Here is a 13976-nt window from a genome sequence, read left to right on the forward strand (position 1 = left end):
TCTATGTTGGATACTACTAGACTTACCTTGGCCAGGAATGCCCTTTTTGCCTTTGTCCTAGCCTGCTTTTTATGTCCTCCTTGCTCTGTCCGTCACGGGCTATTTCGCTGCCTAGGTAGCGGAATTCCTTAACTTCATCTACTTCGTGATCACCAATCCTGACGTTTAGGTTTTCACTGTTCTCATTTCTGCTACTTCTCATTACTTTCGACTTTCTTCGATTAACTCTCAGTCCGTATTTCGTACTCATTAGATTGCTCCTTCCATTCAGGAGATCCTGTGATTCTTCTTCACTTTCACTAAGGATAGCAATGTGATCAGCGAATCTTATCATTCACATCGTTTCACCTTGAATTTTTATTCCATTCTTGAACCTTCCTTGTACTTCCGTCGTTGCTTCTTCGAGATATAGATTGAACAGTAGGGGCGAAAGACTGTGTCCCTTTCTTATACCCTTTTTAATCCGAGCACTTCGCACTTGGTCTTCCTCTCTTAATACTCCCTCTTGCTTCTTGTACATATTATATGTTGCCCTTTTTTCCCTATAACTTACCCCTACTTTCCTCTTGCACCATTTGAGATTGTCGAATGCTTCTTCCAGGTCGACAAAGCCTGTGAACGTGCCTCGATTTTTATTTAGTCTTGCTTCCATTATCAACCGCAACGAAACAATTGCCTCTGTGATGCATTTACCTTTCCTAAAACCAAACTAATCGTTATCTAGCACATACTCAATTCTCTTTTCCATTCGCCCGTATATTATTCTTATCAGTAGCTTGGATGCACGAGCTCTTCAGTTGTTTATACAATAAATCGCGCACTATTCAACTCTTGCAGTCTTCAGAACCTTGTGGATGATATTTTTCCGAAAGTCAGATGGTACTACATTCTACACAACAACGTGAGTAGTCGTTTTGTTGTCACTTCTCCAAATGATTTTAAAATGTTATCTGTCTCTTCTGCCTTACTTGCTTTTAAGTCTTTCAGAGGTGTTTTAGTTCTGGTTCTCTTACTGGATCCCCTGTCATTTCTATATCGACTCTTGTTTCTTGTTCTATCACATCATCAGACAAATCTTGCCCCTCTAGAGGCCTTCAATGTACTCTTTCCACCTATCCGCTCTCTCCTCTGCATTTAATTCCCACTGCATTTAATTCTCTCTGTATTTTATACCCACTGTGTTCTTAATGTTACCACCATTGCTTTTAATTTCAGCGAAGGTTTTTTTCTGACTTTTCTATATACTGAGTCAGTCCTTCCGACAATCGTTTCGTTTCCGATTTCTTCCTATTTTTCATGCAGCCATTTCACCTGCACTTCCTGTTTTTTTCATTCCTATGTCACTTGTATTTCTGTATTCCTGAATTTCCATGAACATTTTTGTGTATCCTTCTTTAATCAATTAACTGAAGTATTTCTTCTGTTACCCCCGTCGACAACGAGGTCATTAGAGACGGAGCGCAAGCTCGGGTTAGGGAAGAATTGGGAAGGAAATCGGCCGTGCCCTTTCAAAGGAACCATCCCGGCATTTGCCTGAAACGATTTAGGGAAATCACGGAAAACCTAAATCAGGATGGCCGGAGACGGGATTGAACCGTCGTCCTCCCGAATGCGAGTCCAGTGTGCTAACCACTGCGCCACCTCGCTCGGTTCCAGCCAATAATCAACGAAGGAAAAGTTGAAGAAAAATTCTTGTAGTCTTGTAGGGAGCAGTGTAATGGATAACATACTAAAACTTCTGACGGATGGGGTATGAGCTTAGGGGCGCTTAAGGGTCTCTTTTCTATGTTACTCTTGAGTATCTCGAAAACAGTGGCTTCTAGAGAAACTGTTCCCCACAGTCAAACTAAATTAAATCATATTTCCTACAAAAAAAAAAAAAAAAGTCCAACTCATTTTTTCTCTCGGACTAATAGCTCCGCGTCCGGAAAAATCGAAAATTATTAAAAATAGTGTTTTAATAGTATAAAAGTAATGTAAACTGCTAAAAACGTGGGTTAAGAACGGATATTAAACGTTTGTACCACGCGTAAGTGCAACAGAACCGTGTTACGGGATAAACTGTGTGCTGGGGGTATAACAGAGTGGCAAGGCGGATGTGCAGGTTGGAAACGCGAGGGAAAGTAGGTCGCCGGAGTGTGGTCATGCATTTCCCTCCTCCATAGGTCTACAAAATGAAGAGAGAGCAGGTGATGCCCCATTCTCTCTACCGCACTATGTCACAAAAAGCAACTACTGCCTATTACCCCGAGAAGATAAAAGAGATATGTAAATCTGCCGGCTTTCTGTGTAAATCTGCAGGCTTTCGCGGCCGTTGTCACTGAAGTTAATATCTTCTCGGTTATTAGGCGGCGTCATGTTTCTTCTAAAGTGTTCGACGTTTCGACCCCTCTGCTGGGATCTTCCTCAGGGTCTTTTGGTGTCCACTACTGCTAGAACACTGTCAGACGAGTGTAGCGTCCACTTACAAAGGGGGAGTTTTCTGGCGTTCGTGCTGGAGAAGTGATAGTATTGGTTAAAATTCATATGGCTACCATTGGTGGGCTATAGTCATAGGCTAATATTCCCGCTCTGATGCAGAAGAAGGGGCGTTGGTAGCTCATCTCCTGTGGATACCACTGGCGGTCCATTGTCATTGGACCGAAAGACACTGTTTCACATTTATGCTGGAGAAGGGTTATAGGTTGAAATGCCTGCTACCGCTATTGGTTGGTCGTCATCAGTGGCTAGATTCGAAACGGACGGAGCAAGAGAGGGAGAATGTTTACTCAAAATATTATTGTCCGCCGAGGTGACATGCAGCGCGTCGGTTATGTCACTCGCACACCGCGGCCGCGTATTCACTTCCTTGATGGCGGGGAACCACGATGCCGGAAGCATGTTTGTTTCTTTAGCCAGGTATTAAAATCGATGTCAGAGCCACAGTTCTCGTGATGTTTCGCTACTGCCGATTTTGCACTTTGTTTTAGCCGCATGTGCCGTTCGTGTTCCTTAATGCATTCTTTAACAGTTCTTCCCGTCTCGCCTATGTACACTTTGCTGCAGCCACATGACACTTGATAGAAGGAGATGTTAAGCCCTGTCAAGGACAGTCTTCGCCTCAGGATCCCTGGGATTTATAACAAAAGTGGTTCAAATGGCTCTGAACACTATGGGACTTAACATCTGAGGTAATCAGTCCCCCAGAACTTAGAACTACTTAAACCTAACTAACCTAAGGACATGACACACATCCATGCCCGAGGCAGGATTCGAACCTGCGACTGTATCGGTCGCGCGGTTCAAGACTGTAGCGCCTAGAACCGTTCGGCCACGCCGGCCGGCATTTGTAACATCCCTTTTGAGTGTCGAAGCAATTACATTGGTCAGTACATCCGTACCGTTTCCGACCGCTGTGCACAACGTCAACAGCATATTAAAAATTTTGAGAAATCTGCAGTTGCTGAGCACAGCCCCACAAGCGAATACAAAATACTGATTGATGAAACAAAAGTTTCGTCCCAGGCTCCTGCATACTGCAGTCCTGTAATTAATGAGGTTGTACAAATAAGAATGTGCGAAAGGAACTTCAACTGTGACAGCGGATACAATGTTAGCGGTGCATGGAAGCGAGCTTTTGATGGAGAGAAGCGGCAAAAATATTCGTCACATTGTCAGTGTTTATGCTACTACGGGAGTGGTGGCGCCACTAGCGCAGACGTTGACACCATTTGTGACAGCTTTACGTAATTATCGGCCAATCGGATGCCCTTCTGTAGGGCATATAAGGCCACAGCAGCTGCAGTTTAAGCAGTCAGATGCTCCTCACAAAATCGATGAAATGAAATTATTGTATGGCATTGTTGCCCTGGAGGCCCCATTCTGGGAGTTCGGCCGCCGTATTGCAAGTTTTTCTAAGCTGACGCCACTTCGGCGACTTGTAAGTCAATGATGATAAAGGATACACAACACCCAGTCGGGGTGCCTGGAATCGAACCCGGGACCCCTGCGTGGTAGGTGGTAACGCTACCGCTACGCTACGGAGGCGGACACAAAATCGATGAAGGCAGTCGTAGAAAGAACGAGGTTTTACCCTGGACTGGCGCGACAGGATGTCCGAGAACGTTTCATACAGCTACAGGGTGCCTCACGAAGTTGCAGCAGCCCTTCCGCAGTTCATCTTACGAATCACGGGTGACGCAGTATGCAGACATGCCCGGGGATTCCTGTTTTCCACAAATGCATTAACACTACATGGCTACATCTAGATTTACGTAGATTCTCCGCAAGCCACCATGAGGTGATGGCAGACCGTGTCCTGTACCATCACTAGTCATTTCCTTTCCTGTTCCACATGAAATAGAGCGAGGGAAAAACAACTGTCTGCACACCTCCGTATGAGCCCTAATTTCTCGTATCTTACCTTCCTGGTCCTTAAGCGCCATGTATATTACGGCAGTAGGATCGTTTGGCAGCCAGCTTCAAATGCCGGTCCTCCAGATTTTCTCAACAGTGTTTCTCGAAAAGAACGCCACCTTCTCTCCGGGGACACCCATTTGAGTTCCCGAAGGATCTCCGTAACACTTAACGAGTTGTTCGAACGTACCGGTAACAAATCTAGCAGCCCGCCTCCGAATTGCTCCGATGTCTTTCTTCAATCCAACCTGGTACGGATCCCAAACACTCCAGCAATACTCAAGAACAGGTCGTACCAGTTTCCTATATACGTTCTCCGTTACAGGTGAACCACACTTTCCTAAAATTCTCCCTACCATAGCTCTCACAAGTTCGTTCCATTTCAGATCACTTTGCAACGTAATGCCCAGGTATTTAAACAACTTGACGGTGTCAAAAATGGCTCTAAGCACTATGGGACTTAACATCTGAGGTCATCAGTCCCATAGACTTAGAACTACTTAAACCTAACTAACCTAAGGACATCACACACATCCATGCCCGAGGCAGGATTCGAACCTGCCAACGTAGCAGCAGCGCGGTTCCAGACTGAAGCGCCTAGAACCGCTCGGCCACAGCGGCCAACTTTGACGGTGTCAAGCACGACACTTGTAACACTGTATCCGAACATTACAGGCATGTTCTTCCTACTCATCGACGCTTGGAGCTGGTTCCAGTTAATCACACCAACTGGAAATTTTGTCTAAGTCGTCCTGTATCTTCCTACAGTCACTCAACTTCGACACCTTACCGTAAACGACAGCATCATCAGCAAACAACTGCAGATTGCTTCCCACCATGTCCGCAAATCATTTATGTATATACATACACAATTATTAAACCATGGTGTGTCTTTTCCATCCTTTGTCCACTTTCTAGGCATATAACTCGTGAAACCACGATGTACAATCTGCTTAAACTTTGCCCATAATTCCTCTACATCCAGCTTAATGGAACTAAGTGATGTCAGTTCACTGCCTAAGTGAGACTCAAACAACTGCTTATCTGCTCTATCTAGCAGAAACACTCTCCTAGCCTTCTTGACTGATTTATTAACTTTCGTAATCATAGTTGCTATAATGACATCATGATCGTTAATCCTCGTTACTGCACTGACATTGTCGATAACGTCCGACTTCATGTAGATACAAGGAATAAGATATTTCCATTGTGTCTGGGATGCCGAGCTAGCTGCTCAAGACAGTTTTGAGAAAATGTGTTAAAAAGTATTTCGCATGACTGTCTGTCTGTATTCCCTAAACATGGAAAGCAGATATGAATTAATAATATTACTAATGCAAGAAGCGGATACGGACAGAATCCAAGTAAATCTCTGCTCACTGTTCTACACTGCTAGAGGGGAAATTGATTGTTACAAGGAACCCCTAGAGTGCGAGGTCGCAAAAACCTATTGATGTGTATGCCATTCGACGCCCAATTATTGTCTCCATGGAACCACTGGCTGCTAAAGGCAACAGAGGGCGGGACTGGAGGTATCCAATGGTGAGCACAGCACACGGCTACGGAGCGTAGTTGAACTGCTTAGTCGACCAGTAACTCACAACAGTGTTACACTGCTAATGGTGTTGATGCAATGACAACGATAAACAAAGCAAACATTGCATTATATCTACAACAATCGACGAAGTTGACATTTCGTCAAAAAGGAGCCCCAGGATTTTCACAGAGTGAGAAAACAACGGAAGGTAAATATTAGCGTTTCTGCAAGATGAGTCAGTAGAATGTATGGTGTTGTATACACTGGACTGTGCGGGCAATGTACATGAGGAGTGCTTAACAAGTGAAAACGACGTTGAAACAGGTGTCGAATAATTCGTCATCCTGCTGGACAGGAATCCACAAATCGCGTCTCAAGTGGAACATAATGAGGACAATCGTTGCCCAACGAACTGGTGCTAAACATAATTACGAACATGGAAGATCATTCGCAGGATGGTAAAAAAAAAAAAAAAAAAAATTGTGAACAGATTCCGAATAAGTCCGCAGCAATATGATCGTGTAGTGCATGAGAAAAACTACGGATATACAAAAGAAAATGTTGAGTCCTCATCGCCAAATGTGGGGTCTTGCCCACTCGGTGCGTGTAGGGTGCCTAAGGGATGCTGTATTCTCGGAATGCTATACAACAGTTCAGGCAAATAACATTAGTAGTTTTGTTTAAATTAAGAAGATTGACAATACTTACCTTTGAAGAAACAAGGGTGTTGCAAGCGATGGGCGACATGCAACATAGATCAGAGTCCTTTGCTATATACAATCTTCATTGCAAGTTTAAAACACAGTTTGTGGATCACTAATAACTGTTTTCGTAGCACTCTCTGCTAGCCCATGCTGTCCACTAATGTCCGGCCGAGGCTGGCAGGAGCGTCCTTTATATTCAAAAGGCTAGATGCCGCTCCCATCGTGGTGACGTCCTGGTCAGTGCGCTATTGGCTGATTTCATTTCACTACCTTCTCTTCTCTTGCTTCTTCATCTTCGTGCTGGTGCACCATTGGCCGCCGTTATCTCACCGCCTTCTCTGCTCTTGCGTTCTGCATCTTCGTGCCGGCGCTTGTGGTTACGCCAGAACATTCCTCCCCCCCCCCCCCCCCAAAGTGACGGACCGTCGTCGCGAGGGGAGTGCGACCGTGGCGGGTAGGCAAGAGTGTGGGCGCAACGTCGGGCCGGAAGCTGTGGTTGCGGCGAACATCAAGCTTCCGGCTGTACCCCGCCATCCGGCCTGCGGTCTGTGGGAAAAGTCTCTCAGAAAACGACCAGAAGGGTACGCGTCCACCTTATGATGCCTTGACCCAGATGTAGAAGACGGCGACTGCTGCGGAGTGGGCGGGTCCAACTACATCGGTAGGACGAGAGGAGGCGGAGGAGGTGAACGCTCCATCTCCATGAGGGAGATGACACCCTCTGGCGGCTTCTGTGGCCGTGCTGCCCTCTGGACCCTTGAATCTGGGTGAACAGAGACTGAAAGATCATCGTGTTCATGACAGAGGCGAAGTTGATTTTAATGGCCGCGCTGCAAGCCATCGAGACCTGAAAGAAGATACATGCAAGTGCCAAGTCGAAGGACGATCAAGCCTCGCGCCCACCGTCTGCTGTCGCTATAAACTATGAAAAACACAATATCACGCGGCGCGAAGCGATACTTGCGGCCTTCCTTCGGCGCTGGATGCTGAGTAGGGTGACGCGGGTGGAGCAGTGTCCGATGGCGGCGGCTGTGAAGCAATTCCGCCGGCGATGATTCATCTCATGGATGCGAACGATAAGAGGGTGAGGAGCAGTTGCAAGGCTTGATCCCTGATATGTGCGGGGCGAAGTTTGGGCCTCTGCCGCTTGAATGTTCTGACAAAACGTTCCGCTTCGCCGACTGACAGTGGATTGAACGGTGCACTAGTTAGATGCTGTATGCCATTGCGTTCGCAGAATGGTTCAAATTCATTTGACGTGAACTTAGGTCCGTTGTCTGACACTATTACTTCAGGTAAACCTTCAAGACAAAAAAATCGATGACAACACCTCAATTGTGCTACGAGACGTTGTCGAGTTCCTGGGCGCAGCAAAAGGAAACTTGCTATACGAGTCAACCACAATCAACCAACGAGTGTTCCAAAAAGCTCCCGTAAATTCTATGTGCACAGATTGCCATGGTGATTGCGGCTTTGGGCAAGTACAGTATTTTTGTGGCGGAGTGGACTGATTTTCCGCACATGCGTGACACTGTGACGTCATCTGTTCTATTTGGGCGAACATAGCTTGCCAAGTACAGTGTCGACTTTTAATTTTAAAAACCAACAGCCTCAGTTGCAAAGTTTCAGTCGGGATAACGCAACCTTCTTCAGAATAACAGTAACTACCGTTTGTCCATAGTGGACATCGTCAAGCTAAAACTATAAATCCATAAATTATCGTCAGACTGTAAAAACTTATCTGGCACTGCCTCGGCCCCACTTCGCGACCGCGATGCGGCAACCACGAGTGCTGTACTGGAACTGACCGTAGCGTCATGAGGCCCGCCTAGGCGGACACAATACCTTGCGGCTGCGCATAAACTGAGTGATGGGTACTTGTTGGGACAAGATGCGAACCTAGCTCCTGACCTTGACTCTACTAGTAAAGTGAAATAAAAGCTGAGGAAAAGGGCGTATATGTTATCCAGTACAGAACGTACTTAGATCGACTGTCTTAACATTTATGAAGTATTCGTTGGTCATGATATGAGGAAGACATCACGTGCTTACAAGGTATGGCCTGTCTAGGAAAATTTTGTTCTTAAGCACGAAGTTTAATCACCTAAAAAGAACTTTAGAGTGGGAAGTATAATATAAAGCCAACATCGTATTTATTATGACTAGGTGTAAAAATTTTTTTTTGAGACGTAAATGTTAAGCATTAGCTTAGCTATGGTTACAACGCATGAACTTCCTATTGACTTAGCACACAAATGGTCACGAATGAATTTATGAACAAGTCTACATCTAATCTGTAACATACGGCAATACGGGCCATATAAAATAGATGGTCATTATTCAAGATTAGTATATTTGACCGGAAATGGTCTAGAATCAAGTTAAAATAAACTAATGCACATGTCTGATTGAGCTTCATGACGAAGTTATGGTTATGAATTACAGAAAACACTAAAGTAGGGGATAACGCGGCAGGAATGAGGTACTAAATTTGTCTTCATGGAGGTGATCCACACACATACAGTAAAAACTGTGTCTGGAACACTGCCATCATAATTCAGGACTGGTGACCACTGTCATTGAACTTAGGGAATTATTTAAAGCTGAAGTGTGACTTGGCGAACATCGCTCCGGTTAGCACACTTAAAGTAATTGACCGACAAAGGTCAATATGTACTTAAAGAACTATTCTAAATTATGGGAGGACCACCCCTGCAGCTGACCACCCCTACATGTTCACATGTTGACCCAACGACGTCGTCAGTTAGCATTACAGTGGGCACGGGACCGTCGGTCAATGCAAACGTGTCGGCTCTTCGGGTGAATCACATTTTTGCTACGCTATGTCGCTGGTCGTCTTCACAAACGCCGTCATCGAGGTGAACGGTAGCTCGAAACGTGCAGCCCGCCGAGGAAGCAGACTGGTGGGAGCAGTATTATGCTATGGGAGACATTCTCCTGCGCTTGTGTGGGACCTGTGGTGGTAATCGAAGACACACTGACAGCTGCGAACCATCTGCATCCCTTTGCGCTTGATGACTTCCCCGTCGGTGATATCTTGTCCCTGTCTCGGAAACAGAAACGTGCTACAGGGGTTTCAGGAGCATTATAGTGAACTCACGTTGATGTCTCGGCGGCCAAATCTTATGGAAGTCATTTTGGTCACTGCCGGGCGCCATTACCGTGTACGCATATCAGCGAATTACATGACTTGTGTGTAAACATCTAATGCCACATACCTCAACAAACCTACCAACGAAGTGTCGGATCCCTGATACCCAGAATCAATGAGTATTTCGTTCCAAAGACGGATAAACAAGCTATTAAGCAGTTGGTCATAATGTTTTGGCTCATCAGTGTATTTGGCCGGTATTGTACTATAGACGATAAGAGGGTTTCATCATAAATATCTTCCATAAATGAAGTTTCCCAGTTGTCTATGTGTCTATGTGATGCATCTCTCCATGTTCGTCTATCCTGTGCAAACCTGTCTGTTCTGCAGTCAAACCATGTTTTCCCTCTGTAATTATCCTCCCTCCACACCCTCCCACCTCCCTCCGCTACAAACACGCTCATTTCCCTCCATTACCAAATCAAGAATTCTGTGACACCTCAGTACGTGCCCTATTTTCCAGGTATCTCACCAATAAATCAAAGCTTGTTATTTCATTTACCTACGGCTAATAAGGGAACTGTACGAACTTTCCTTCATCGATTGGATTCATATTGATAGGATGTGTAGGGCAGGATTAGGTCTTTAATAATTGTAAACTGGAAGACGCAACGCTCAACGTTTTCGAGAAAACCGATTTTCAAAATTTTAGGTGAGTTTTATACCTTGCGTGGTAGCTAATATTCAAGGAGTCCGCAGCCGAGTGAGTAGGCAGGCAGTACGAGGCCTCTGGGTCGAATCTTGCTGCTGGTACTTTTATTTCATTCCCTTGTAATTCTAACAACAGATTTATGACCACCGTGCAAATAACCAACATCTAATGAGCCATTTATTATTTTCATAATCTATATGTTGAAAAATCGGATTTTTCTGTAAAATTTTTGAAATAGTTTCCCACTATAACCGTGCTGCTGCAGGTACGTTCCTACACACCTATGAGTCCGTTTTCCCGGCTGACGTCCAGGTGCCGTACGGCTCACTATACGAACCCATGTACCCGGTATTTCTACGATCCGTGTCATCCTGATTCGCACAGTGCACTATAGATTACATATTATACTTGTCACAAATGTGGATACAATACTAAAAATAAAATGATTATACTGCTTTGCTTCAAAGTCCTCGTGTACCCGTTTTTTTCATTTCCGGGCTTCTTACGAAAATTCTCAATCGGTAAAAACGGAACTCTTACAGGATCACGTTGTTGTCGGTCTGTTAAAAACCCTTTTTCTCAGGAACGAGTAGACTTATCAGGATGAAAATTATGCCACATGCGAAAGTCTATGCTCCCTTGCCAGTGTGCAAAATTGACGCTTTTAAGTAATTTTGCAATTGTGTCACGTATTTTCATACTTAAAAAGTCACCCATCGAAATCTGCAGGGTACGTCTCTTTGACTTAGAATTATGAAATTTGTCAAGAAGCGAAATTTCACACTACAAGTAAAGGAATAAAATCCGAAGACTATTAATTTGTAATTAAATCGCAAGGAAAAAATTTTTGTCATTTGTTATCCGACTGTCTGTATGTCCGTTTGGCTGTTAAGACCCCTTTTTCTCAGGAACGGGCAGTCGTATCAAACTGAACTTTATGTCACGTACTAAAGATGTAAAACATGTAATCTTTGAAGTCAATGCAATCGAAACATATGGCCATCTATGCCACATATTTTGATACTCACAAGCTCAGTTGTCAAAGCTTGTGGGGTACTTCCCTTTTGCCTAGAACCATGAAATTTGGGAATAAGCAACGCTTTACAGTATGAACCTATAGGGTAAAGTCCATTGACCTGAAACCACGAAATTCGGCAAGAAGGAAGGTTTAACATCAAAAGTAAAGCAAAAAATCCAAAATGTGTTAATTTGTTATGATATCACATGAAAGAAATATTTCTTTTGTCACGTTTGTTTGCGTGGTCATTATCCGCAGCAAGCATAGGAATACTTGTTTTATAAATGCTCCACAGACTCAACACAGTACCACTCAACAAAGAAAACTACCAAAAAGAACTTGACATAGTACTGCAGTGGCCAAAAGCAATGGTTACAATCGTAACGTTGTCAGAAAGCTCAACAACAAAATTAAACGTAAAAATAAAAGCAGAGAACACAAAACACCACAGGCAACAACACAACAGAACCAAACACAATCACAAACATTCAGAATCATAACAATTACACAGAATAACCAGGAAAATATAGATAAAACACAAGACTCTACACAATGACATACAAAACAAACTCACTCGTAAAATCATCAACATTTTCGAAAGTCAGGGCATAAAGATAGCATACACAAAAGACAATTTTATCCAACAATACACCCTAAAACTGAAAACAAACAGAGAGACGTATACCAGAAAGCAGTATATACCAATTATGGTGTAACGCTTGTGATGGCAGATACATAGGAGAAACAGGCAGAACATTCGATGTCAGAAATAAAGAACACATGAGAACCTGGAAGTATGGGACAAACCACTCCACATTTGCACAACACATACGGGAACGCAATTACGAACCAACCTCTGGTAAGAAGATATGAAAATAATTAAAATAAAAAAAAAACACCTCCAAACCCTGTAAGAAAATTATCACATACAGAAAGTTAAACTAGAAAAGAAAACCCTCTTAAATGACCAAGCACACGTGCCAAACAACTCATTGTTTACACTAACAGATAAAACAATATAGTAACACTCCAACACAGGATTATGATCACATTAATAATAATAATACCACACAACTCCTCTCCATTCACTTGTCCACCAAAACTCTAATCAGCTGAACACCAAAACTTCCAACTCTCTGATAACTATTACATTCATACTCAATATTCTACAACTCACACTGAATAACCAGCAATACACCCTCGAAATCAGACGTACACAATAATAATCCATACATACACACGCTCTTTATCTCTCTCTTAAACGCACGCGAAGATTTAACAGACAGGGATAGACTTTAGTTTTCAGCATATACGTCGTTAGGTTGGCAACATGTACACAAGAAAACCAAACAGGATTAGACATACAGCGAAATCACAGTAGTTACGTCTTTAAATCACAGTTTTCGACCAAATATCTACAACTTGCGACCTCCAGCATGTGACCAGATGAGACGAAAGGCACTAGTCAACCAGAAACGCGAAGAACTGTAAGTAATCACTTAATTACGTAAAAAACAAGATGTGAACTGTTTTATAATCTACAAATATCATACATCAAAACAAAACTGTTTCATTCTCAATCTCACCGAAGATGCATTAAAGTAAAATGGGAAACACGTTTGCGACAAATAAAATTAATTGCAATAAGAAAAGTCGGTTTTTATTTACAAATCAATTATTTCTTTCATTTGTTGCCCGACTAACTGTCTGTCTGTCCCTCTGTTAATATACGTTTTTCTCAGGAACGGATTGGCGTAACAAATTGACATTTATGTCGCATACTACTGTCCCTTGGTGATGTCAAAGAGTTTAGGTTCTAAGTCAATGCAATCGAAAGATACGGCCATTCATGTCACGTATTTTAACATACGCAAGCTCACTCATTAAAACATGTAGGACACTTCCCGTTGACGTAGAATCATGAAATTTGGTAGGAAGCTTAGTTTAACATCATAAGAAAAAAAAACTCCAAAAATTGTTAATTTGTAATTATGTCACACTTGTTATTCAAAATATTCTCGAAAGTTCTGGAATTCTCAGGACCGATATCTTGCCAGTATAAATGTCGATAAAAGGCAAAACTCATTGAGATTCTCCATTCCCGTGATGGATGAAGTGTCTATACAAAAAATTAAGTTTATACCGAACCCACAGAGCGCGAGTCCTACCAGTGTGACTATACATCATTGTAGGTGCTTTCCAACACGTAAAATACTGAAATAGATATTAATCATCTTTGCAGTGGTGTGGTAACTGGATAATAGAAACAATCCTTGATTTTTCATTTCTTTCTTTCTGTTATTTCCTCCCTTGGTATTCGTATCATCAAAATGTGTCTGCATCCAGATGTTTGTGACGCCGGCAGACTGATGTATTAAATATATAATAAAATTTCATGCCAGACGATTATGGTGATGCTGTTGTTAAACGTTTTATGCACTTACATTCTGGCAGTAAAGCTTGTATCGCACTATTAACCAGTCGTACTGGACCAATGA

At 43.1% G+C, this 13976-nt stretch overlaps 1 non-coding gene across 1 annotated transcript; it reads right to left on the reverse strand.

Moving 5' to 3' along the window:
- Positions 1 to 1574: 1574 nt before the first annotated feature.
- Trnaa-cgc (transfer RNA alanine (anticodon CGC)) lies at positions 1575 to 1658 on the reverse strand. The gene has a single exon. It is a non-coding gene; the product is annotated as a tRNA-Ala (tRNA).
- Between the last annotated feature and the right edge of the window lie 12318 nt (positions 1659 to 13976).

The sequence above is a fragment of the Schistocerca serialis genome, chromosome 2, assembly GCF_023864345.2.
Source record: "Schistocerca serialis cubense isolate TAMUIC-IGC-003099 chromosome 2, iqSchSeri2.2, whole genome shotgun sequence".
Taxonomy (NCBI): domain Eukaryota; kingdom Metazoa; phylum Arthropoda; class Insecta; order Orthoptera; family Acrididae; genus Schistocerca; species Schistocerca serialis.